The 26187-nt window shown below is 51.3% G+C and overlaps 1 protein-coding gene across 1 annotated transcript in view; it reads right to left on the reverse strand.

Annotated features, from left to right (window-relative positions):
• Window positions 1-26187, reverse strand: part of MOB2 (MOB kinase activator 2) — a 323951-nt gene that overhangs the window by 219116 nt on the left and 78648 nt on the right. The window lies entirely within an intron of this gene.

Raw genomic sequence — 26187 nt, forward strand, 5'->3', positions numbered from 1 at the left:
CGGACCCAGGGAGGAACGGAACTCCGGGTCCTCCAGTGCGCTCGGTTGGAGTCTCCAGGTGGGCACCGGTGGGCGGTCTGCCACCCAGTCGAGCCGAAGCCATAAGGGGTTATGGTCGGAATGTGTCCGCCCAGATATTCCGCCTGTACGATAAGCAGGAGCAATGATGGGGACCCCACTATCCGGTCCAGCCGCACATGGAGATCATGGACTGCCGAGTAATAAGAATATAGCCGGTCCGTCGGGTGGAGTGTACGCCACAAGTCCTGCAGCGACCAGTGCGTGAGCCAGTCTCCCAGCGCCCGGGCGTTAGATTCCACCCCCGCGGCACGGAGGGGGGGGAAAGGATCTGTCCAGCTGGACGTCCAGTACAATGTTAAAGTCCCCTCCCAGCAGCCAGGGGAGCCCAGCATTACGGTGCAGGAGCTGCATCAATCGCGCCAAAAAAGAGGCCTGGTCCACGTTGGGCGCATACAGCGAGCCCAGCAACAGCTCTTGGCCGTTCAACTTCCCCCGCACTAAGGTGTACCTCCCCTCCCGGTCCACTACCACCTCCGTGCACTCGAAAGGAACACCTGCCCGCACCCAAATGAGCGTGCCCCGCGCGTGCGCCGAGTAAACGGTGCCATACGTGTGCCCCCTCCAGCGCCTAGAGAGCCTGCCCAGTTCCGTTGGGGACATGTGCGTCTCCTGTAGGAGGGCAATCCCGACGGAGTGTCGCTGCAGATAGGAGAAGATGGCATAGCGCTTGGACAGTGTGTGCATGCCCCGTATGTTCCAGGTCACAATGTTGGTGTGCGTCATTGCAAAACTAGGTGAGCGATTCGGGCTGGGGCCGGGGCGCCCGCGCCAGGGACAGGGACAGGGGGGGGCACAGTCAGGGGGGAGCATGTAAACGCGCTGCCATGTAAACAGTAGAACCATTATAAACAGTGCAACAACAAACAGGGCGTATTCCCAACGGGGCATCCGTCCAAACCTCAGTAACGCCAAGGAATATTAGGCTATTGCAGTGTGGCAGCAAATGGGGTCCGTGCAATCGTAGCAACCTCCTGACCCTAGTACCCCTCCCCTATCCCATCTGGAAGAGGAAGGAGCAGCATCTGGTCCGGAGCTGGACTGCCACGCAGGTCCAATGGGAGCCCCCAGCAGGAGGCCCTCACAGGTGTAATGTCAGGTGGTGTTCGCATCATCCAGCCCGCCCCCGCAGGGTCAGGCTCCCCCAGGTCCGGGCCCTCTGCCCCCCGGATTCATCCGGTACTGCGCCATGACGGTCGCGCGACCCCAGTTCAGTGCCTGCAGAGTTTGTCCAACCTTCGGCATCCTGGCATCCGGTCACGCAATCAGGTCCGCCGTCTGCGGGGTCACCACCGGCATGAGCAGGTCCTCTGAGACCACTGTGGATGGGGACGACGCCCCACTCGCTCCCGCCCCGCTGGGCGAGCAGTCCTACCTGCAGTCCCCGGCAGGCGGCGTCCCAAGCGTCGCCACCGCCTCCAATGCCCCCTGCGCTCCATCCGGAGCTTCTCCCTGGGCTAGGCGCCACCGGTCCCTGCTGCCGCGCCCCCCGGCGCCCTAGTCTTCTGGATCGCCTCCCCGGGCGGCCGTCGACCTCCGAGCCAGCCGGCCGCGCCCCCGTCCACTGTCCCGACTCCTCCAGCCAGTCCAACACGTCCTCCAGGGAGGCAAAGAAACGGGCCCCTTCTTTCGTCACCACTCGCAGGCGAGCCGGGAACAGCAGGGAGTAGGGCAGAGCCATCTCCCGCAGTTGTCGTTTCACCGCCATGTAGTTGCTGCGGCGCCACTGGACGGCTGCGGTGTCGTCGGGAAAGAGCATGACTCGGCTACTGCCCACAGTCAGGTCACCAGTTCTTCTAATTTCGCTGAGGATCGCGTCTCTGTCCCGGTAGTTTAGGAGCTTGAATAGGAACGGTCGGGGCCGGGCTCCCGGCTGGGGTCTCTGTGCAGGCACCCTGTGCGCCCTTTCCACCACGAAGTGCTGAGACAACACCCCCTGGGGTAAGAGGCCCCTCAGCCAGCTCTCCACGTATTGCTCTGGGTGCCTGCCCTCCACTCCCTCCGGAAGACCCACTGCGCGGATGTTATTGCGCCTCGAGTGTCCTTCCGCATCGTCAACCCTGTCTTCGAGCGCGTGTACCCGGTCCAGTACATCCTGCAGCGCCGCGCCATGGCTCCGTACTGTAGGCTGTAGTTCTTGAAGCTTCTGACCGTGCGACTCCACTCTCTCGGCCAGTTTGCGGTGGTCAGCATGGAGGAGGGTGAAATCGGACGTGACCTTGTCCATCCTTGTTACCAGTGACGCCCGCGTTTGATCCAGGGTGGCGCCCAGCCTCTCCACTGCCGCTAGCACGGTATCCATTTTGATCGAGAGGGCCGCCGCGTGCGACTCCGCGTCCCCCCCCAGCCGGCTCTGCGCGGTGTCCGCGGTCCCAGCCCGCGGTTGACACCGCTGTGTCTTGTCGCGTAGTCTGCCCATCGCGTACTGTTGGGCGGTCGGCATTCACAGTTCGTTGCCAGGCGCCGTGCTCTCCACTCGTCGCGGGTCCTCCAATCCACACCGGCTCCCCGCTACCCTCTGCCACCGGGCCTCTACTCGGATCCCGAGGTCTAACCACTGGGCCGAAGACAGTAGGGGGGGGGGGGGGGGGGGAAATCAGGGGCACCCCGCAGTCCGCAACGGCAATCGGCCTCGGTAGGGTGGGCCCCACCGGCAGCAGTCCTCCAGTACCTGTCAGGGCTCCGCACCGCCGCACCCCCTCGCCAATACTCCAGCCAGCCGGTTGTCAGTCTGGGCCCTCGCCAACCCCGCTATGCGCGCCCAGGCGCGAAAGTCCTCGCCGGTCAGCACCGCATCCGGGGCCCGCTCAGTGACCAGTGCACTGTCCTCCGTCGGGGCCACTCACAGTGTGGCGCCTCGCAGGTAGGGGCATCAGTCCCAGGCCTCAGTGCCCGCTCCTCCGCCACCGGGCTCTCCCACGCAGCAACTGTCCTCACCCGGCCGCCCCCGTTCAGGCTCCGCAGCCCAGGCCGCGTCAGCTCAGGGTCCTCCGCCACACACGGCTCACTCCCATGCACGCCGGACTCACCACCGCAGGCCCCCGGTCACAGCACTCCGCGCCGTCTCGGCGTCTTAGGCTGATGCCACCCCAGTGGCGCCGAGTACACCCGACAGGTGCCAGCCGGCCAGTTGCTGGGTCCCCGGGCACACGAAACTTCACCAAGCCATCACCACGGCCGCCGGGGGGCCCCCACCCAGCGTGCAGCACCCAGGCCACGTAGAGGGTCTCCTACCTCCCTATCGCCGAGTCTTCAGTACTGTTCAGAGCGGCCGACGCACCGCTCTCAGGGGCTGCCACCGCCGCTCCCAAGATGGCGTCTCTCTCGAAATGGCGCCCGTCGCCGCCTCCACCGGTCCACAGGCACCCAGCGGCGAGCGTCTCACAACAGGGCCTCCGGCCTGCTCCAAGTGCACCTCCACTCCGCCTCTGCGCCCCGGATGGGCCGCTCCTCTCCGCCTCTCCCGATGCGCGCCTGCACCAGGGCGCCGCCGTCCAAGCACCTCCGCTCACGCCTCGCCGCAGGTGCAATCGCAGCTCACCCAGGCCTCCGCTCTCCCCTCAGCAACAGCGCAGGTCGCTCCGCAGGCTCCACGGTCTCCAGCAGTTCGCGATGCGCCCCTGCGCCCCAGTGCTCGACTCCGTCTTGAGGCCCACGCAGTCTCGAGCCCCCAGGCTCTCCCTCCGTCTCTTCCCCAGCAATGGCCTCAACTGCGGTACCGGTCCCCTCAGCTCCGGGCAGCGAGCCTCTCCGTGTGCAGGCAGCACAGGCCTCCGGACTTCGCCTCTCCCCTACGTCGCGGCTCCGCCTCTCGCAGCCACCAGTCTCCTCCCAGGCCGCGGCAGGCCCCCGCAGCTCGGTCCCAGGCGTCGCCGCTCCTCAGCTCTCCTCCGCATCTGGGCCTTTCGCCGCACCTCAGCCTCCGGTCGGGAGCCCCCAGGCAGCCCCCGCAGTGATCGCACAGTTCTCGCGGCTCACCGCCCTCCGCTCGCCCTGTTCGGCCACGGATCGGCTTCCGGCCTCGCTTCTGCTCCCAGCGGCGAGCTCCGCCTCGCGGGCGGCCACACACGTCCTCACTCCGCGGGCCAGGGATCGGCTCCCCGCAGCTCCCGGACCTTGAGATTTTTCAAGCAAACTACTTATTTTGCAGCAGTATATCAAATTCCCTGAATGACAGGTGTCGGTCTCTCTTTTTCAGCTTTTCATAAATTCAATTTAACAAAGGCAGACATTTGTCACTTTTATCTCCTTACTGGTTTGATTTGAGGGCCTCCTTCTGTATGTGCAATTCTTCTGCCCACCTACCTAACCTTTACAGCTTTCCTTTACATCTACCAGTCCTTATTGTTGCAGATTTTCCTCTGCAGTAAGTGTAGAGAGTATATTACTTCTCTCTAACCCCGTGATTTGCAAGCACCATATTAGCATGCAGCACTTTCTCTTACCTTGCACCTTAGCTTGGAATTCCCTCCCTTTGTCTCCGAGCACTGAAAACTAGACATCTGAAGTTTAGTAAAGGCCTTAAACCCTGGTTTATTTGTCAGATCACTGTCAATTAACAGTTTCTTCACCTATTACCTCGTTTAGTGCCAGGGCACCTTTTTGGGTAGCAGTCTGAGTTTTATAAATGGACATTCATTCATTCACACATCCTATATCTCATCTAGTTGTAAAAAGAAGCCGATTTTAGGTTGAGCGAAATGTCCAAAATTTTGGTCACTTGGCAAGCAAAAGAAGGTATTTACTGCTCCATACAACTCAGAAAAAAAATGAAGACAGTTTAAAGAAAAGGAATACGAGTAGCTGAACCAATAATTAAAACAAAACACATATTCAGAAATCTTAATGTAAAGGTTGAACAGAAAAAGAAGGTACATACTTCATATATTTGTGCAACCAGAGGTAACTGGGTGTAGCGAGTGTATGGGCTTCACAGAACGGTTTTCTGTACAAGGTGTTCAAGCTCTAGCTCTGTGGTGAATTAAATACATATAATACAAATAGAGTAGCATGTATCATGACCCCAACCACGACTAGACCAAGGTAATTTATTCCCTGTGTTATGAGAAACCCACTTTAGGATCGACTTCTGAATAAGAAGTTGGCCTGTCATGTTAACATTGGGTATTAGTTTTACTATGTGAATTATGCAGGCAGCCGTATACATCTTATGTGCTGTTCTGCTTGAATATTGTACAAATACCAACAAAAAGTGCAACAAAAATTATTTTCCTCCCAAATTCTGAAAGTAAGGAATAAAATATCCTTATTTCACAATCTTCTCTGGAGCACTGGCCTTGCACCAACAGTAACTTGGCCCAAAGACCTGCTCCCCAGCACTTTGAGAGAACTAATGTGCGTCAATGCGCCGGCTTACCTGCAGAAAGCAGCCTAAAGGCTTCCAAAGCACCAAGTGTGCCCATTTTGGTGCCTTCACTAAACACCCTGTCCCTGGTGCCCACACACTGCCCGTGAGATCCCAGAATCAAATGTTCTATCTTGTAGCCCAGGAGTAAGGGGCATCTGTCGTCTATGAGACCTCACTTTGTCCTTGGGTCCCCAGATCGTGTACTGCTCACCGGTGTAAGTCCCCAGCTTTTGCTCCTTCGAGACAGAGACTACTGCTTTCTATCTAACTTTTACTGTGCAGGATTTATACATGATTGAGTGAAAGAGTTAATAGCTTAAAAAAGCAAATACCCATGAGCTGGACATGCATATTTAGCGGCTTTGGTTATAAAACACAATTGGACTATGAGCAAAACAACCCTATATCGGTACCAACCCTCCAATCATGAGCTAGGGCCTCCATTGCTAAACCCTGTGACAGGTAGGCCAAGGAACCTACAGTGGTTACATTTATACATGTAGCCATTTGGTAAGGCACTGGTTGCCATCTTACCATCACTTCCCGAGGCTTAAGCAAGGCGTTCGTAGTCTCCAGTATCTACGTTTGCGGAAGTGCCTACCTATCACCTCTGGGATCGCAGATGTTGACTTTAGGCAGCGCAGCTCTGGCACAGGCTGAGCCACGGTCCCGACGGATCGACGTCCTGTAATCCCTGCAGGGGTGTGGATTTTCTATTACTCGATCTGACAAAACCTTCGTTTCCTGAGCTCTTCAGGGCAGTGAACTCATTACCGCATGTAACTGTGCAACCTGTTCTACCCAGAGTAATGAGGGGAACTCTCGCTACCCAGGTGCCTGCGCAGCAACCACGTGAGCTTGCTGCCTGTCACCGTCGTGTTACTGCAAGGTCTGCAGCACTGGCAGACCCGCTCCGCTGCCCCGCTCTGCCTGCAAGCCTTGTGTACTGGTCATTTCTGAAAGGACCGGAGCCCCCTGTGGAACTCGCACTTGCGTGATTTGGGTCAGACCACCATTAGTCAGCGTCGGGCCTTTGCCGACCGAGTATGTATAACGGAAGAACGCCAGGCACCCGGGAGCTGCAGGCCAAGCACACGGCAAACGCTGCTGGCACTAAACCAAGAATGTGAACATTCCCTTCCTGTCCCTTTAGCGTCCAGCGGTCATGAGCACATCAACAGTGCTGAGGGACAAATGCGCACACAACTGCCCCTAGCAACTAACGTCCCGAGGGAGGCTGTAAAAGTGCACTACCACCAGCGTACAGCAGAGGGCGCTGCAGGTCGTTGGCGCAGCACTCTTGAATGACACATATGCTCAGAAAAACACAATCTTCAGGCCAGGTTCCGAGTCCAAGCACAGACCGTCCTAAATGCAACAACTTCGTGCCCTGTGAAGAAGGCCCTGGGCTCTCCATTCCCATTTGCTCAAGATGGGTCCTCTGTTATTAGACGCCGATAGGAGGTATTTCATCCTCACAGGGGTCCTCCATCCTCACAACCAGGGATGTCCACTGCCCTCACATGCTAAAGAGGGGTCCTCCACCCTCAAACGTCACAGAGGGTTCTCTATCTTCACAAGTTGAGTGTGGAAGTTCAAACAGCCACACTAAAGAAGCTTAAAATATATAAAGAAGCTACACTGGCAGGTGGACCGCTAAGCCTGTGGTGTGCTCACCCACCAGTTTCCGAGTTGAATCCAGGGCGGGCGGGCGGGCGGGCTGTGCTGCAGCAGTCTCACGGCGGCGGCTGTGTTAGGCTAATAGGAGACCCTTAATAGCAGACCACCGCTGTGAAAGTGCCTGCAGCACGTTCCTGCACGGTGTGGCATGCACCATGTTGTGTATGCCACCCCATGAATGATCAGGGGTGCAATTTCAGGGGGGCACAACATGTGCCCTCCTCCTGCATGCACCTCCAGGGCCAGAAGTGGCTGGTAAGGCCCCCTTAGGTGCATTTCCGCCAACCTTTTCATGGCGGGCTCACAGCCATGAAATGGGCGGTGAAAATGCAACTCAAAATATGCTCAAAGGTGCCGCAGCGGCACCACCATCATATTCCTTCCCCTTTTCTTCTGCGTTACTGCCGTATGACTCTTGATCCTGGCGGAGGCAGCAGTCTAACTGCCATACTTGAAATACGGTGGGCGGACCCGCAGTGGTGTCAGTGGGCCGGCCGCCACTGCGAGAAAAGTAGTCCTAGGACCGCCGTACTCGGAATAAGGCCCTAAATCAAGCATCACCCTGGGGTGCCTCTCGGAAAATTGGCACCCGGGGCTGGGCCCAGCTAGCTCATGCCCATCCACCATGGCTTCCTCGTTTCAGACCCTCACACCAGCTCTTAAAAGTCTCATTAAATGTTTTGATGAGAAACAGTCCGTTCTCAGGAATCACCATTAAATAACACGTCAAGGTAAACCCTAGGGCAGGTACCAGCCAGGAATGGAAACTTACCTTTTCTGCCAAGCAAACTGACCAGTCCGTAATTAGGCACCTCCATCATCACACTTACACCCTCCTACAATAGGGTAAGACAAAAATAATTGAAATCTCACAATAGCCAACCAGGCACAGTCCTAGAAAGCGATCTGTGTCCACAGTACAAAGTCTTTGGGCTACATGCTCAGCGCTAACCTCTGTATTATTAAACTCCTTTACCCCACACACAATGGAAAGCATGGATAACAGGATATAGAAAAGTGACAAGTCTATCACTCATGTAGCTCTGATCCAGCCGCAGGTGAAGCATTCTTTGTAAACAACAAGCATTGCAATAAAGGCCTCGAACACTGAGTAACGTGCCTAAGAGAGGCCCTCTACGCCGGTACCACCGCCAAGCTCCAGAAGAGACTCCAGCGGATCCAGAACGCCTCAGCCAGACTCATCCTCGACATCCCACGATCCAGCCACATCTCCGGACATCTGAGAGACCTTCACTGGCTCCCCGTCAACAAGAGAATCACCTTCCGCCTCCTCACCCACGCACACAAAGCCCTACACGACCAAGGCCCGAGCTACCTCAACAGCCGAGTCAACTTCTACGCTCCCACGCGCCACCTCCGATCAGCCAACCACGCCCTCGCCGCCGTCCCCCGCATCCGAAGAGCGACTACAGGAGGAAGGTCCTTCTCCTACCTGGCCGCCAAGAACTGGAACTCCCTCCCGACCGACCTGCGCCTGACCCAAGACCACCTCTCCTTCAGGAAGAAGCTGAAGACCTGGCTATTCGAGCAGTAGCGGCACACCCCCCCCCCAGCGCCTTGAGACCCTACGGGTATGTAGCGCGCTTTATAAGTGTCATTGATTGATTGATCATCCGTACCATCCACAGCTCTACCTGCGCGTACGCTCCACCAGCCCTAAGATTCTCAGCCGTGCCATCCACAGCTCTCCCTGCACCAATGCACCAACAGGTCTAAGCTTCTAACCTGTGCCATCAGCAGCTTTCCCTGCATCAACGTGTCTAAGATTCTCATCTGTGCCACCCACATCTCTCCCTGCAACAACGCTCCTACAGGTCTAAGATTCTCAGCCATGCCACCCACATCTCTCCCTGCAACAACGCTCCAACAGGTCTAAGATTCTCAGCCATGCCATCCACAGCTCTCCCTGCAACAACGCTCCTACAGGTCTAAGATTCTCATCCGTGTCATCCACAGCTCTCCCCGCACCAATGCTCCAACAGGTCAAAGATTCTCACCTGTGCCATCAGCAGTTCTTCCTGCTCCAACAGATCTAAGATTCTCAGCAGTGCCATCCACAGCTTTCCACGCACCAATGCTCCAACAGGTCTTAGATTCTCAGCGGTACCATCTACAGCTCTCCCCGAACCAACGCTCCAACAGGTCTAGGATTCTCAGCCGTGCCATCACCAACTCTGCCTGCACCAACGATCCAACAGGTCTAAGATTCTCATGCGTGCCATCCACAGCTCTCCCTGCACCAATGCTTAAACAGATCTACGATTCTCATCTGTGCCATCCACAGCTGTCAGCACCAACACTCCAGTAGGTCTTAGATTCCCATATGTGCCATCACGAGCAACAACGCAACTAAGCTATATATACTGAATATTGCCTGCATCTGTTGTATATGCAAGATGTCGGGTATTCGCCTCAATCATCAGAGCTGTAGGTCATAAGGGCAAAATGGTTTCACGGCATCCTCAAAGTTGGAGAATAGAACTTCCGATTCTCCCTTAACCCCTTCGCCGCGGCACGAATTCCGCCGCGGCGCTGGGGGGGTTTGGGGTCAGCGCGGCGCCGCCATGCTCATGACGGAACCACGCCGTCATGAGTCACGGGCGAGCTGTGCTCATGACGGCGTGGTTCCGTCATGACTCCGCCCACTTGCATTGATCGCCCGCACAGGCGGGGAATCAGTGCCGCGTGGGCGGAGCGGCCGCCAACGGCCGCAGCATGACAGAACCATTCCGTCATGAGCACACGGCGCCCGTGGCTCATGACGGAGTGGTTCCGTCATGAGCAGGGAACGGGTTAATCCCAACCTCAGCACGCTGGTGTCTCCTGACAAGAGGAAAACCCAATCATGAGGATGCAGTGAAACCACTTTATTATCACCATTGGGTGGGTTAGTGCTCTTGTCTTTTAACAGGGAAGGCTCTCACGGGCACTGCCCTGCTTTCTCTTTCTTCTTCATTCATGACAAAATAAACATTCCCCGACTGTTTTTCTTGACCTCTCTGCTACTTTGCCACGGTGGGTCATTTGACTCTTCTTTCTGCGCTCTCTTCTCTGGGGGTTTGCTGTCTCCTGGCTTTTCTCTTACCTTTCAGGATGCTTTCTTTTCAGTTCTCCTGCAATGGCACGGTTTCTGCACTATACCCACTCTATTTCAAGGTCTAACAAGGAACAGTTCTTGGCCCGCTTTTCTTCTTTGTGTACTATTTCTTTGATTACTATTACTTCTCATGGTTTGCTCTCCCACATGTATGATGACGGATCCCGAATTCTCTTTCTCTGTTTCTCTTGGAGAACCTCTTCTAACTTGTCTGCTGGTGATTGAGTTCTGGAAGGCTTCACATCGACTTAAAATTAATCCTGGTAGAACCGATCATTTTTACTTCCCTGCATAGTTAGTGCGTCCTGCTCTACATCTTGTTCTTTCCCACAATTTTCATCCCTTACTCTTCCTCTGCTTGAAACCTGGGATTCTTGTTCAATTTGCTAAGATTGACTGTGTTGAAATGTTAATCTTTCAAATACCTTAAAATCAAAACATTCATCGCTTGGTCATCTTTGAAACTACTACTGCAAATGCTGGAGCCACTTTTAACTAACTGTTCATCTTTACCAGTGGGCTTGCCTAAACAGATTACAATCTCAATACATTTAATTCAGAATGCCTTTGTAGGTCTTCTCTTTCCCTTCACTAATCTACTACTTCTTATATGCATTAGCTACAGTGGTAACATTCCTTTTGCAGTCTAAAGTTTTTCTATTTATTGTATTTAATTCTATAATTACTTGGCTCTTCCTCATCTATATCCTTTAATTTCCCCTTATGTTCCTAGTAGTTCACGGAGTTCTGCATCTCTATATATGTTGTCTACGCCCCGTCCTCTATCTGCAACGTACTGTTTCTGTTCTTTCGAGCTCCAGGTTCCTTGGCTTTGAAACCATCTTCTTTTTGAAAAAACATAAGATCTGCTTTCTCGTTTATCCTCATTGAAGGTTCTACTGAAGAAACATTTATTGAATGCCCCCTATCAGAATTAGCCAGGCTGTTGCTAAACAAATCCTTTATGTTGATTTTGCACCATTTTACTATAGAATGCGCTTTGGGTAAAAGCCCTGAAATAAATCAAGTTACATAATTAAATTAATCATTAAATGTATCCTCTGTCTCAATTCAATTAGCCAGCATGTCCACCCATTCTCTGCCATGAAATTCATTCTTGGTAGCACTGGGCAGATACGTCAGATCTTACCATCAAATAGATTTAGACAACCTGCCACATCTACTATGTTAAATATTATTCTACTTAATAAAATGTTCTTAAAAGAAAATGAGCAAAGTTTTGGTACCAAAGGATATAATCAGTAATGTCAATTAACAGGTCATGAGTGATGTCGTGTGTGAGGCACGACAGGGGTGTAAGTTATGGTTAATTTACCTACCCATAACTGGCAAATTTTGTTAGGCTTGGTTATTCTAACTTCACTATAACTGTGTTTTTATAGTGATTTTATTGAGGTTTGTTTTTAAACCTTTGTTACGGTGTTGGCATAACCAAAGCGAAGCATAAATTCACTACAACTTTTATATATAATGTGTTATTGGGCCACATTCATTTCCACTGCCATTGCATGCATATATATATTAATTACACAATGGTGGAAAAAGTGATTGACCATTTTAGCTCCTATAGGGAATTTTGCTCATACATACAGCCAAAAACAAAACAAATTTACAACAAACGCAGCATGAAAATGGAACTTTACTCAAAAAGTGTGCTTTTGCTGGTTTGGTGTAAATCTACTCACAAGTTTTTGAGACATTGGTGTTTAAAAAAATTGCACAGCAGGCTTAAATGGATAAAGCGTTTTTATGCCTATGCTGTTTTAACCCAAGAGACATGCCTACCAATTACAGTCCATTACATTTTGAACGCTTTAAGAAATGTGATTGTCTGGTTAAGGGCTCTGTAAAAAATTCCCAGCCATTTTGAAACTCTCAAGTTGAGATTGTAGTGCTGTAGAAAACAATTTAACAAAGATATTGGGTGGGGGCACCCTCAGTAGGGCCTGACCCTGGGGGAGTGTTAAGGGCGCCCAGTGGTGTGGTAAAAAAAACATTACAAATCGACATGTGACTCTTTGATCACAAATTAGTCAAGTATCAGGAAAGTGGTCATTTTAGGTGCCGAAATCAACTGCCATTTTGTGGCTGACTCTTGAATGAGTTCTGACTCGGTTTCATACTGATCGAAGAAAAAAAACAAGCATTGGCATAGCCAATAGATCTCACTTTTGGGACCTTATAAGTATTTAGTTTTGCAGCACAATATCCTTGGTGCAACAACATCAGCTGTTGCATGGCTAAACCTTGTACCTTATAAGCGTTTAACCATGCAACAGTTGATGTTGTTGCACCAAGGATATTGTGCTGCATAACTAAATACTTATAAGGTCCCAAAAGCGAGACCTATTGGCAATGCCAAAGCTTGTCATTGGTTGTTCCCTGAGCTCCCTGCCATAAGTGCGGCTTTGGCACATCATTCTAGCGACCAATGACGGCTATTACAAATGTCTAAGCATTTGTCTCTCTCTCCACAGCCCTCAAGCACTATGAGGTGGTTAACAGTGCCATGCAGGCGCTACAGCAGACTGTAAATAAATATGCATAAACAGACTGGTCATTTCAAAGTATATAAAGCACTGAATAAAGCTAGTCTTTCTGTAATGACAGTGTAATACAGTGCGAAGACACGCACATACACAATTTTAAAATGTTCAAGTTCTTATAAGTAAGCAGCTACCTACATCCTTATCATATAAAATCTCTTTATTGATGTCATAACTAAAATTTCACAGTTGGTTTATTAACCTTCTTGCTTTCTCAGATTTTCTTGTAGATGCACCATTTGCCCACTCTTATTCAGAAGGTGACCCATATGGGTGTGTAGCATTGCTTAGTTTTCATTCTTAAATTTCATGAAACTTTGAAAAATTGTACTTGTGTAGCGAAATGTGCTTTGGCAGTATATGTTGTGTTACTTTTTAACGGAAGTGTTGCCCCTCACATAAAAAGTCTTGTGAAATACCAGCAAAAATGTCTCTTGGGAGAGACAGTTTCCGTGTGGACTAGGCTTAACTGGCAACTTGCAAGGCTTGTTTTTTTACACGAGGTGCATCCTCACTTAATAAAGCGATAAAAAAACATTCCCTGTATAATTTCTAGAAAATGTGTGCGCCACGTGAATTTCGCCAGCATTATTAACATGTTGTACAGCCCTAGTAATGTCCGGTTAACAGCTGTGTAGCATTTTTTGTCATGTGAAAGAACAAGTATGGGTCTCAAGCCGGACAAAGCCATGAATGTATATGCATTTTGAAACAGAGACATACCCTTGATGACATACATTTGTTAGGTGAGGGTAGCATTGTACAAAACAAATACCCTTTCACATGAAGCTGCCTGCTAAAGCAGTAGGCAGACCTCTCTTGTATGTACCACTCCAAGCACCTGAGGTGCCCACTTTGGCAGGGTATGCTGTGCGAGTAAGGTGTTTGGCATACCATTTTATTGTACTGCAAAACTACAAACTACAAGTTTTGTGGCATCAGGCGCTCACTAGTCATAAGGTTCAGCTTATGCAAAATCTCTTTTCTTGCCTTTCCCCAAAAAATCGAAAGTGAAAGAGGAAAGGATGTGGCTTTAGGGCCAGATCTACCGCTGTAGAAATGGGGAACAATGTTAGAGTCTCGTGGGAGGCTCAACGTCCTGTGATTCTGGGCCTTTCACTTAATATCGCAGAGCCTTAAAAAACGAATGTGTCCTTGTATAATGAATCAGAATGTTTTATTAATCATGAAAACCTTTACAAGATGAGAGAAAATGCATGAAACAAATATAAAAGCAGATAAAAAAAAAAATTCATGTGCGGCATCGAAAGACTCTTTAAAGACATGTATAAAAAGCTGTGTGCTATCACTGCCATTCAATGCCATCTTTCAAAACGAGCGCACCACTGCCAACAATGCATTTCAACATTGTCCTTAATGGTACAACAAAGTGCGAGGGGAAAGTGGCAGTGCTTAACAAGCGTGTGCGCCTTGTGCTGAAGGTTTAAAAAACAGGCCAACGTCCTACAAGTCGTCTGTGCACTACCAAGCCCAGCCAATCTAATCTAACAAAGGCTATGACACGCATCCGTCTTAAGCTTGCTGCTAGAAAGCATATCAGCAATGACGTGCTGGGTTACTAAAATGCGACCATTAACAATTAACATTCATGCATGGGTGCTTCTCACAGCAGTATGGAGCAAACTCTGCCCTCGACATCCCCGACAACGACAAACCAAAACACTATGAACTTTTTCGAGCGTGCGCCGTTCCCCACGTTGATGAAACACTGAACAGAATATGGACAAGTGAAACCTTACTATTCTTCCCCCTGCACGAGGCTTAGACACTGTTGTAACCTACCGGGTCCCATCAAAGGCTACACCGACTACAATGTCCGGCGACTCTAGCACTAGAACTCGGCGCATACGTCTGAACCAATACCAGACGGCGCCAAGGAGCTTCATCAAATGCCAGAACAGTAGACGTGAGCATGGTGCAAAGCCTGAGAAACAAGCCCGGGAGTTGTGTACGTGCGTGTTCTGTGTGTGAGTGAGAGACAGTGAAAGCACGTACACTGGGGAGGTGTGCTATCACACAGAAACCCGATCCTTCTGCAGAGAACAGGGGTATCAGGCCATGACGAGAGGAAAGCCAGATGGCGGCTATGCGCGTACCTATGCGCGTAACCGCATGCTCTAGGCCAGAAGAAAAACGTGATTTTTAAAGCCCACTCACTAAACGTCTCGCCAGACCAGCGCATGTGCTGGCTCAGGCGAGACCTAAAAAAGGCAAGCACTTTACCAAGTGTCTTGACCACAAGCAAAGACATACCCCCTGCATCCAATGTGTCCGCTCAAAAACTATGCACTGTGGAGTCGACTGCAGGCATGGGGTAGGGCAAGGCTTATAACTAAAGGCCATGCGTAGTGGGGTTAATTAATAGCAGGAGGTAGGGAAAGGTCAAACCCTATGCCAAACTCGAACAGCAAGGGTTGTCTCACAGCAGAGGATAAGGCACAGGGCATTAGCGGCATTCGTCTGTGTGCATCACAGGTTTCTGATGGCAGAGGGTTGGGTAGAAAACCTTGCCACACGCCAGGCACTGTGCCCAAACCCGGTTGCACGTAGCTGAAGGCCAAGCACAGCAGGGGATAAGGCATTGGGCATTGGCATTCGAGTAGGCCGTGAAAGAAATGCCCACTGTGCACGGCGAAGTGCTGTACGCAACTGGTCGAAAGCAAAGAGCTTGGTTGGGCCTGGCCACAGGCCTTCCATCCAACTCAGACTGGCACAGCCAAAGACTGTGCACTGCAGTGAATGGCTGGCGGCAGTGGGACATGCGCGACGCCTGGCCCCTGCTGCGCACGGCCTGGAAGTGGAACTTCACTCAGATCATGATCCTTTTTAGGTCTCGCCTGAGACAGCGCTTTAGCGCTGCTCTGGCGAGACTTATAGTAAGCGAGTTTTGGAAGTGCAAACAGTGGCTTTTCAGGCCTCCAAATACAGTGCATGTGCCCTGGGCGCGCGCACCATTTGGCAGCCTGAAAAGCACTGCCTGATCACTTGCTTTGATGTCCTCAGTGAGCCGCACGGCCACTGAGGACATCAAAGTGCACACCATTTGCCACCCCCTTGTTTTTTCCTTTGATCCCTATCTTTCCCTTCCTCAATCTCACCCTCTCCCTGCCTTTTACAACTGCGGCCCGCACCACTGCGCCCGCCCCCACTCCCCCCTCCCACTCCCTCCTCGTCAGCTTCAGTGCGCTCTTGTTCTCTGTCTCCCAAACATCATCCAGCAAGATGCCATGGCTGGTTTCACTTTCTTTGTTTAATCACTGTGGCCTTTTATTTACCCCTCCCACCTGCCAAACAGCATCCAGCAGCATTCACCATGGCTTTTTATTTATGTAATAGAGCGCCCGTAATGCTAGTTCATGATAAGCAGGGACCATGTGCGTGATGTGCGTGTAAGAGAGAGAACAAGGTGGGGTTGGTATCCGAGCAAAGAAGTATTTCCGTTTATTCGCTCGGGTGTGGCATAAAGTCCACAATTTACTTCTAGCACAGATTATCTGATGCACTCATTCGCCAGCAACCACGTATTCATTATCAATTTAACATCAACAAGTTTTGTAAAGTGCGTCTAATCGCCCCCAAGTGTATCCAGGCGCTGAGGCTGCTGCAGTGGGGGTTTCAGTTAAACAGTCAGGTCTCGAGTCTTTTCCAGTCCTGAGCTTTCGTTTAATAATCAGATGCATTGTGGGAGCCGTAGTCCTGCCTCACTGGAGTTGCACCAGTGGGATTAACAGATCTGCTAACAGTGATTTATAAAGTGAAAGGGCTGGGGCACGAGCCCCAGTGTTGCAGTTACTGGCGGCCTCGTGGGGCAGCACGTGGTGCACTAGTTAAAAGCCGGGCGCTTAACAGTGGTGGTGTAAGCGCACCAGCTAATGTCACCAAGCTGTAGGCTGAGAATGTGATCTGAAATAGCGGACTCTATTCTGCCTTTCTGTGTGTTTCTAGACCCATGTTGTGCTGGTAAATGGTATTATATTCAGTGTTTAACCCATTAGCAGTGAGATGCTTGTATTTCATGTACTGCTGCATGCCTCACACTGCTGCATGCCTCACACTGCTGCATGCCACACACTGCTGCACGCCACACACTGCTGCACGCCTCACACTGCTGCACGCCTCACACTGCTGCACGCCTCACACTGCTGCACGCCTCACACTGCTGCACGCCTCACACTGCTGCACGCCTCACACTGCTGCACGCCACACACTGCTGCACGCCACACACTGCTGCACGCCACACACTGCTGCACGCCACACACTGCTGCACGCTGCACAATGCTACACGAAACACTGCTGCACGGCACACACTGCTGCACAGCACACACTGCTGCACAGCACACACTGCTGCACACTGCTGCATTACTCACTGCTGCATGCTGCACGACACTGCTGCACGCCACACACTGCTGCACGCCTCACACTGCTGCACGCCTCACACTGCTGCACGCCTCACACTGCTGCACGCCACACACTGCTGCACGCCACACACTGCTGCACGCCACACACTGCTGCACGCCACACACTGCTGCACGCCACACACTGCTGCACGCCGCACACTGCTGCACGCCGCACACTGCTGCACGCCGCTGCACGCCGCACACTGCTGCACGCCGCACAATGCTACACGAAAAACACTGCTGCACGCCACACACTGCTGCATGGCACACACTGCGGCACACACTGCTGCATTACTCACTGCTGCATGTTGCACGACACTGCTGCACGCCTCACACTGCTGCACGCCTCACACTGCTGCACGCCGCACACTGCTGCACGCCGTACACTGCTGCACGCCGCACACTGCTGCACGAAACACTGCTGCACGCCGCACACTGCTGCACACTGCTGCACGCCACTGCTGCACACTGCTGCACGACACTGCTGCATGCTGCACGACACTGCTGCATGCTGCACGACACTGCTGCATGCTGCACGACACTGCTGCATGCTGCCCGACACTGCTGCATGCTGCCCGACACTGCTGCATGCTGCCCGACACTGCTGCATGCTGCCCAACACTGCTGCACGACACTGCTGCATGCTGCACGACACTGCTGCACGCCACACAGTGCTGCATGCCTCACACTGCTACACAAAACATTGCTGCACGCCACACACTGCTACTGCTGCACGCCGCACACTACCGCACGCCACACACTGCATTACACAGCTGCATGCCTCACACTGCTGCACGCCTCACACTGCTGCACGCCTCACACTGCTGCACGCCGCACAATGCTACACGAAACACTGCTGCACGGCACACACTGCTGCACACCGCACACTGCTGCACGCCGCACACTGCTGCACGCCGCACACTGCTGCACGCCGCACACTGCTGCACGCCTCACTGCTGCATGCCTCACTGCTGCATGCCTCACAGCTGCATGCCTCACACTGCTGCACGCCTCACACTGCTGCACGCCTCACACTGCTGCACGCCTCACACTGCTGCACGCCTCACACTGCTGCACGCCATACTGTTGCACGCCTCACACTGCTGCACGCCTCACACTGCTGCACGCCTCACACTGCTGCACAAAACACTGCTGCACACCTCACACTGCTGCACGCCACACACTGCTGCACGCCACACACTGCTGCACGCCGTACACTGCTACACAAAACACTGCTGCACACCTCACACTGCTGCACGCCACACACTGCTGCACGCCACACACTGCTGCACGCCACACACTGCTACACGAAAAACACTGCTGCACGCCACACACTGCTGCATGGCACACACTGCTGCATGGCACACACTGCTGCACACTGCTGCATTACTCACTGCTGCATGTTGCACGACACTGCTGCACGCCTCACACTGCTGCACGCCTCACACTGCTGCACGCCTCACACTGCTGCACGCCTCACACTGCTGCACGCCGCACACTGCTGCACGCCGCACACTGCTGCACGCCTCACACTGCTGCACGCCTCACACTGCTGCACGCCTCACACTACTGCACGAAACACTGCTGCACGCTACACAATGCTGCACGACACTTCTGCACGACACTGCTGCACACTGTTGCACGCCACTGCTGCACGCTGCACGCCACTGCTGCACGCCACTGCTGCACGCTGCACGACACTGCTGCACGACACTGCTGCATGCTGCATGACACTGCTGCACGCCACACTGCTGCACACCGCTGCACGCCACACAGTGCTGCATGCCTCACACTGCTACACAAAACATTGCTGCACGCCACACACTGCTACTGCTGCACGCCGCACACTACCGCACGCCACACACTGCTTCGCACACTGCTGCATTACACAGCTGCATGCCTCACACTGATGCACGCCGTACACTACTGCACGAAACACTGCTGCACGCCACACACTGCTGCACGACACTGCTGCACACTGCTGCACGACACTGCTGCACACTGCTACACGCTACTGCTGCACGCCACACGCCACTGCTGCATGCTGCACGACACTGCTGCACGACACTGCTGCATGCTGCACGACACTGCTGCACACCGCACACTGCTGCATGCCACACAGTGCTGCATGCCTCACACTGCTACACGAAACACTGCTGCACGCCACACACTGCTGCACGCCGCACACTGCTGCACGCCGCACACTGCTGTACTCCACACACTGCTGCACTCCACACACTGCTTTTAGGCGAGTTTATGCTACTGACATTGTAAATGACAATGCCTTTTATTTGTTTTAAAACCAAAACATAAATAAAAGAGATTGTAATTTTGCAATGCCAATAGCTCAAACTCTTATAAATGCGAGACCTATTGCATTGCAAATGCTTGTTTAGTTTGTTGTAAATCCGTTTTATAGTTGTTACTATATGTAAGCATTTACAAACATAACTGTGCAAGCTTTGAGGGATTACACTTTAATACCTCTTTGCTGTTTTAACTCACGAGACACAACTCGTGAATCTGGTCAATCACAATTAGATTTTTTTTTTTTTTTTTTACAACAGGATAGACTGGATTATTTTTCCACGTGTGGGTAATTTTGACCACAGCAATCTGCAGTGCTGTTAGCTGCAGAGTCTTGCCTCCGGCCAGCCACTATGTCCAAAGTTCCATGGCAGCCAACACGCAAAGTGGATGTCCTATTGCCATGCACTTTGAGGAGTTGGCTGCAGGGCCTGAAGAGCAACCACACGCCTCTGCCATTTCACCCCATGCAGCCAACTCCATGTGGTCACTGGCCAAGCGCAACAGTAGTGCACTAAATAACACCTTGTAAAATATTTTTACTGGATTTAGGAGGCCTATGCTGGATCTGTGAACCCCAAGCCCCAAAAGGGCCTAGGATTTGCGAATCCAGCAAAGGATCCACAAATCTCCCGATAAAAACATTTTTTATTGTATTTGCAGATGGTACCTTCTCTCTCAAAAGATAATACTACAGTATTGGTGCCAAAGGATGATGTCATCAGTGATGTCAATTAACATGTCATGAGTGTTATCGTGTGTCAGGTCCCCCAACAGGAGCCAGGGGGTCTGGATGTGGTCACTCTGCCACCTTATCCCCATTTTCTTTTCATTTTTTCTAACCCTGTGTTCAGTGCACCATGTTGGGTAATTGCAGCCACCAAAAACAATTTTTTGGTGACGGCTAGCCAATAAGAATGCTGTGCCTTTGTAAATCTGAAGTCAATTTTGACAATATGTAATGAATACAGCGGGAGAAAGCTCCATTGTGCATTGGTGTGCCCTTTTATGTTATTGATTGGATTCACAAATCCTCCAATCCGTTAATCCATATAGAATCTGCTTAATCAACGGTCCAAATATCACCAAAATAGAACCTCTTCATGTCCAATGCCAGCATCTTTTTAAATGTATATTTCTTGAAACTACTGAACAGATTTACCCCAACCCAAGCATGGGCCCTTATACCTTCATGCAAAGTTTGTTGTAATTTCATTCAGACAGATTTTCTCGAACATTGAGAAAAGAAACCTTTGGGAAATAAAATAGGAAATGGCACTTTTGGCACCCTTTTTCTTTGCCCCCAACACCGCTTCATGGATCTGCCCGGAACTTACTATGAGGGACCCAAATTGAATGTTAAACTTTTGGGAATGCTTTCGGGCAGATTTGCCTAACAGTGCCAAAGTTAAATAAGAAAACAAAAAATTACTTTCCTATGGAAACTCTGACCTAACCATAGCTATCCTCACCAGTGCATAACAGCATGTATATACACATGCACACATATACAGCCAGACGTAGATATATAATGCCCAAGTGATTTCCATTTTGCTTCACTTAAGAGGAAGAGAATGAGAGAGAATGGCCAAATACCGTTTGCAGGCGACAAATATTTTCTTTCATGTCTATGCAAATAATATCTGGGGGAGGGGCAGGATCAGGTTGACTTGCAGTGTAATGCAGAGCGTTAGGAACTGGCAGCTCAATCGAGCGGCACAAGGTAATCCAATAATGCAGACACCCTCATACTCCTAGGCAGGGAAGAAGCTGCCGGCACAAAGGCCTTGTGTACAATGCACGTAGATACGCCTAACATCAGAGTCCCACCACTGAGCTGACCGCACTTTACCGGAAGCAGCCATTACTGCAAAAGGTTATAGTCACGTGGCGCGCACAGCTTTAGAATGAAATGTTTTAACAGAGCAATGCAGAACGCTTGGGCTTTCGTTACTGCAGACCTAAGCTTCCAGGTCCTTGCACGAGCAGCTCACCCAGTTCAGGTTTTTTATTTGTATCTGGGACTTCTACTTCTGGTTAGTTAATGGGATAATAGGATTACAAAGCCCAAAATGCAAAGAAACAAACCTTGAGTGGATGTGCAGCTCACGCATATAACTGGGAAATCTCGGAACTCGGGTATCGAGACTTTCGTAGGGCCGGCACAGAAGATCAATTTACGACTGCGTTGCCCCTTGCTAGCCCCGTGCTGTTTATAGCAAATGGCTCTGCCAAAGGACGCTCATTCTGATCTGAAATATACCCGTTAATCAAGTACTCCGATGCACCTGAATTCTAGCCTGAAAGACCACCTGCTGGTCCAGGACTGACAACCACCGCAGCCTAACTTCCGGTGAAACCCTGCCCTGTAGACACCCGACGAATTCCATGACGTCTCCACATTACGCACAACGCTCGTCTAGTCGCCCTGAGTTCACCACATGGATATTAGTGACAGAAGCTGGTGGGCCAGTAGTACATATCAGTGGCATGCCGGGGCAGTTGGCATGTGCTGTTACCGCGCAGACTAATGCTTGCCCTCTCTCTCTTCACATGCAGGGACAACATGAGGGTTCGGCCCGGCAGGGACACGATGAGCACGTCTGCAGAGAACTGGGTGTGCAGCCAGCACTTCGGCGCTCACAGGACGAGGGAGGTGCCCGGCAGCTGCTGCCCATATCATGCGCCCTCAGGCGGTTAATTTTATATCCTGACATCACTCTTCTGGGCCGCTGCCCAGGCCGCACAATGTTCTTCCTTCGTACAGCCCTCGTGCACCCAGACAGCCGCGACACTGGAGCAGGGTGTGCCCCGATCCGACCTACACACACTTCACCGATGTCGCACGCACTGGTACCAGATACTGTTGGCCCTCGTACCGACCCACATCATTGCTGCACCATGAGAACCACGGGCATCAGGAATGGGTGGGCCTTGCACGGACCCACAAAGCCCACCCCATCGCTTCTCAACCCAAGCCACTGCAGCACTCAGAGGTGGTACTATCTTTCGCTGGAGTGCTCAGAACCGACCCACACATTATAGCGCCACCCAGGCATTGGCCCATCCACACCTATATAACACTGTGCCGTCGATGTACATGCCAAAGCCAATCCTGCACCTTGAGTCCATGTGAATCTCGGCGTCGCTGACCGACGCAATGTGGGCCCTTGCCCTCACCCAGCCATACCTGCATGGTTCACCAACCCACAACACACACCTGCCCTTTAATTTTTAAATTTGTTAAAAGAGTTTTATATAGCGCTTACTAGACCCAAGGATATCAGGTATCAAAGCGCTTTACATGCGCACCAGTTTCGTTACAGATGGACACATTTATTACACCAGTCCATGCCAGGCTACGCATCACCCCCACACCAGCCTTGCATTGAGGATTCCCATACCCGCACCCAGCCCTACACACCGGTCCAGTGAGGCCTCTGCTCTGTTTAAGCGCACTTACAAATGAGAGAGAAAGCAGAGAGGGCCAAGACAGGCACAGGGCAGACGCTTAGTCAAATGTTCGTACTACACCCTGCCCAACGAGTCATACAAAGATACTTAAATCCAGTCAACGATTAACATTACCATAGGCATATATAACACTTCCCTCCATTACATGACTGCTTACACATATTTCTGCAGTGGTTTATTAATTTATTATAAGAGTTTTATAAAGACCGAAGACCCGGTCTGGTTACTTCAGAGCGCTAGATACAGAGGGAGGCATACGCTGCGGTAGTACAACTCTTTCAGGAAAAGCCTTAAAGTCCTAGTATAAGCACGTCTCTTACATGGAAGCGATAGTCAGTTTTGGAGGGGCGACAGAAAGGGTGGGGCATAAGGTGTTAGTGAGGGCTGAGGGTAGGAACAGCGGTATACCTTCACCTTACCTAGCAGATGGAATATGGGCTGAAACGGAGGTGTTGTTCAGTACCCTTCACCCGTCGCTGTTACTGCAGAAACGTTGGTGTGCATTGTAAGGCAATGCCATTAATGGGATGAAAAAAGAGGGGGTGGGGGATAATGTCTCAAAATGACATGGTCAAAGACGCATATTCAGGAATTCTTTCCAAGAGTGTAAAGAAGAACACGGTAAAAACATTTAGATAAAATTCCTGTGCTTCACAAAGTTTCCCTCCATCTCACAAGTATTTAGGTACCTCTCAGTTAGTTTTCGGTTATTGCATCCTTACCTATAACACAACAACGTACATGAGCCCAAAAAAAAGTCAGGCCTATTGACCGTGTTAATGCTTGTTTGCAATATCAAACATACGAGTAACAACATTGATTTTGTTGTGATTACTTAGAATTTAAAATGTTTCAACTCTGAAAAAATGACTGTGAAGTAAACATTAAGGTCTTTGCAAGGGTTAGTGGTCTTTGGATTGTCTCACACTCCCGCACCCACTCTAAACACCACTTTTCTCTGCTGTCTCTCACTCAGTCACTCACGCCACCTTTTCTCCCTACATCTGATATTTGTACATCTGCATATCTCACACCATAGCTTTGTTTGCAGCCTTGTCTTTTCTCGCTCTCTCCTGCATGTACTTCCGTTTCTCTCTCTACCCCCCGGAAACAACAACCCACCACCTAACCAGTAAACACTTCATTTTATTCTTCTTTGGCCCTGTTAATATTTCATCAGCTTTGTATCTCCTTCATAAGCTTTCAAATAGATTTACAATTGCCACATACATGTCCAATGCTCTGCAGGAACAGTGGAAAATTCCCACTGCCTTCAGCCTAAACTCCAGAGCGGTCAATTGTTACCTATCATGGCTGGGTTCCCACCCACAACCTGAATTCACTCAGACACCTGGGGAAGAAGAAGTAAGCAATGAAAGGTAAACAGGACTTGTTGCCCTCACACACCCCGAAGGATGTCATGCTTCATCATCGGGCGGTTGCTCCTCGTCGGGCCGGCGGTGCAATGCCCTACGGGTCACCCGAAGGGTCTCTTTAGCGGAGATCTTTTAGAGAACTGCCGATGGGTGCATGCGGGTATGTGGAAGGGAGGTACCAGAGTGGTCAGTGTAAAGTGTTATGTGCAAGGTGAGTTTAAAAATACCTAAGGATGCTAAACAAATTGTCCTTTAATAAAGAGATATCCTTGGTATGATAAAAAAACCCGAAGGTTGATAGTTATCTGTCGAGACTTAATGTGTCTGGATAACTTAAATAGTGGTCGACATGTTTCACGCCTTTGGTGGTCAGAGTGATCCTTGGCGTTTCATCAGGACCAGTGGTGGTGGTGAAATGTGAGTAGTGCACAAACTAATTAAAGCGGGTAGGGTAGTATTAGCCCTCTCGCTGTTCAAAAAGGGGGGGGGGAAGGTTTTTAGATCGCCTACAAAGGTAGTGTGTGCAAAAACCAAATTTGTTGTGCCCCCTTTAGAACTGACCTAAAATAAAGAAGGAGAGAAAGCATGTTTTTTAAAAAAACGTGCAGGCTATATCAATGGCAAATGCGGAGCATCATTGTCTCTGCATTAAGCACCAGTGACCAAAAACAGAAAAACAGAAAGTCCGGACATTGCAGAGGCTGAGACAAGTTGACTCACGGTGTAACAGGTTCGCGTGCATTTTACACCGCGTCGGCTGCTAATGGGTGTGCGGAGGGAGGTCGGGCCCCGGGACACAAGCCGGGAGGGCTCGGTGCCAGAGACCAGCCACTCCAAAACACCCAAGCGCAGCCACAAACACGGGGCAAGTGCCTCGCTCGTGAGTGCGTAACGTTAAAAGATACAGCTAGATCAAAGCACACCAAACAGCCAACCGAGTCGTTGGAAATGCGTGCTTACCTAAAAAAGGAGTAAAAGTTTCTCCATGAGTCTAAGGCGTAGGATGCCCATACCTTCTAGGGCTGTAGACAGGGAGAACCGGATTCCAGTTCAGCAGGACCCACGTGGGGGAGAGAGCAAGGAGTGGAAACAGCATAAGACATTTCATAGGCAGAGCCACACTCGCAAAGTCGAGACTTACTTAGTGCGTGGAGGCGGGAGGAAGACCTGCAGAATACTCACGGGTTGCTCAGGTGACGGCACTAGAAACCTGCCCAGTCCAGACGCCAGCTCGTAGGTGAGTTGAAGGATGCAGATTAGCTGTATTTAAATGAGGAGGGCTTGGGAGAGTGGGGAGGTGCCTGTTTCCGGTGGAGCGCGAGGAGTAGCGTCTCCAGAGGTCACGACGCCCATGCGTGATGTGTAATACTAGCCCATGCTGTCTCGCGCATGCGTAGAGATTAGTAAACAGAGTACGCGCAAGTGTGGAAGCGTGGTAAACGGCACGAATCATGCGGAGGCTAGATGGTGGCTAAAATAAGACGTGGATCCGGTGCTTATCTATTTCAGGTACATGCACTAGCGTGGTGATTGGGAGTGTGTCAATATCACGTAGTAAATCCCTCGACATTGGTGGTTGACAGAAGTGTGTCTAAAGCCAGGAACGGTTGGGGAGTTCGGCTAATAATGCTGGTATAGGGAGGAAGGATCACGGGACCACCTCTCAAAGGTTGTTTAAACAAAAGGAGGGTTTCCAATGGTATATGTGTGCAACGTCAGATAGTTCCTCCCTCTGAGGCAGACGTATAGCCACCAGATCGGGATGTGTGCACAAGGAGGGAAGGGGAGAGACGGATCCCTG

The sequence above is a fragment of the Triturus cristatus genome, chromosome 3_1 (genome assembly GCF_964204655.1).
Source record: "Triturus cristatus chromosome 3_1, aTriCri1.1, whole genome shotgun sequence".
Lineage (NCBI taxonomy): Eukaryota > Metazoa > Chordata > Amphibia > Caudata > Salamandridae > Triturus > Triturus cristatus.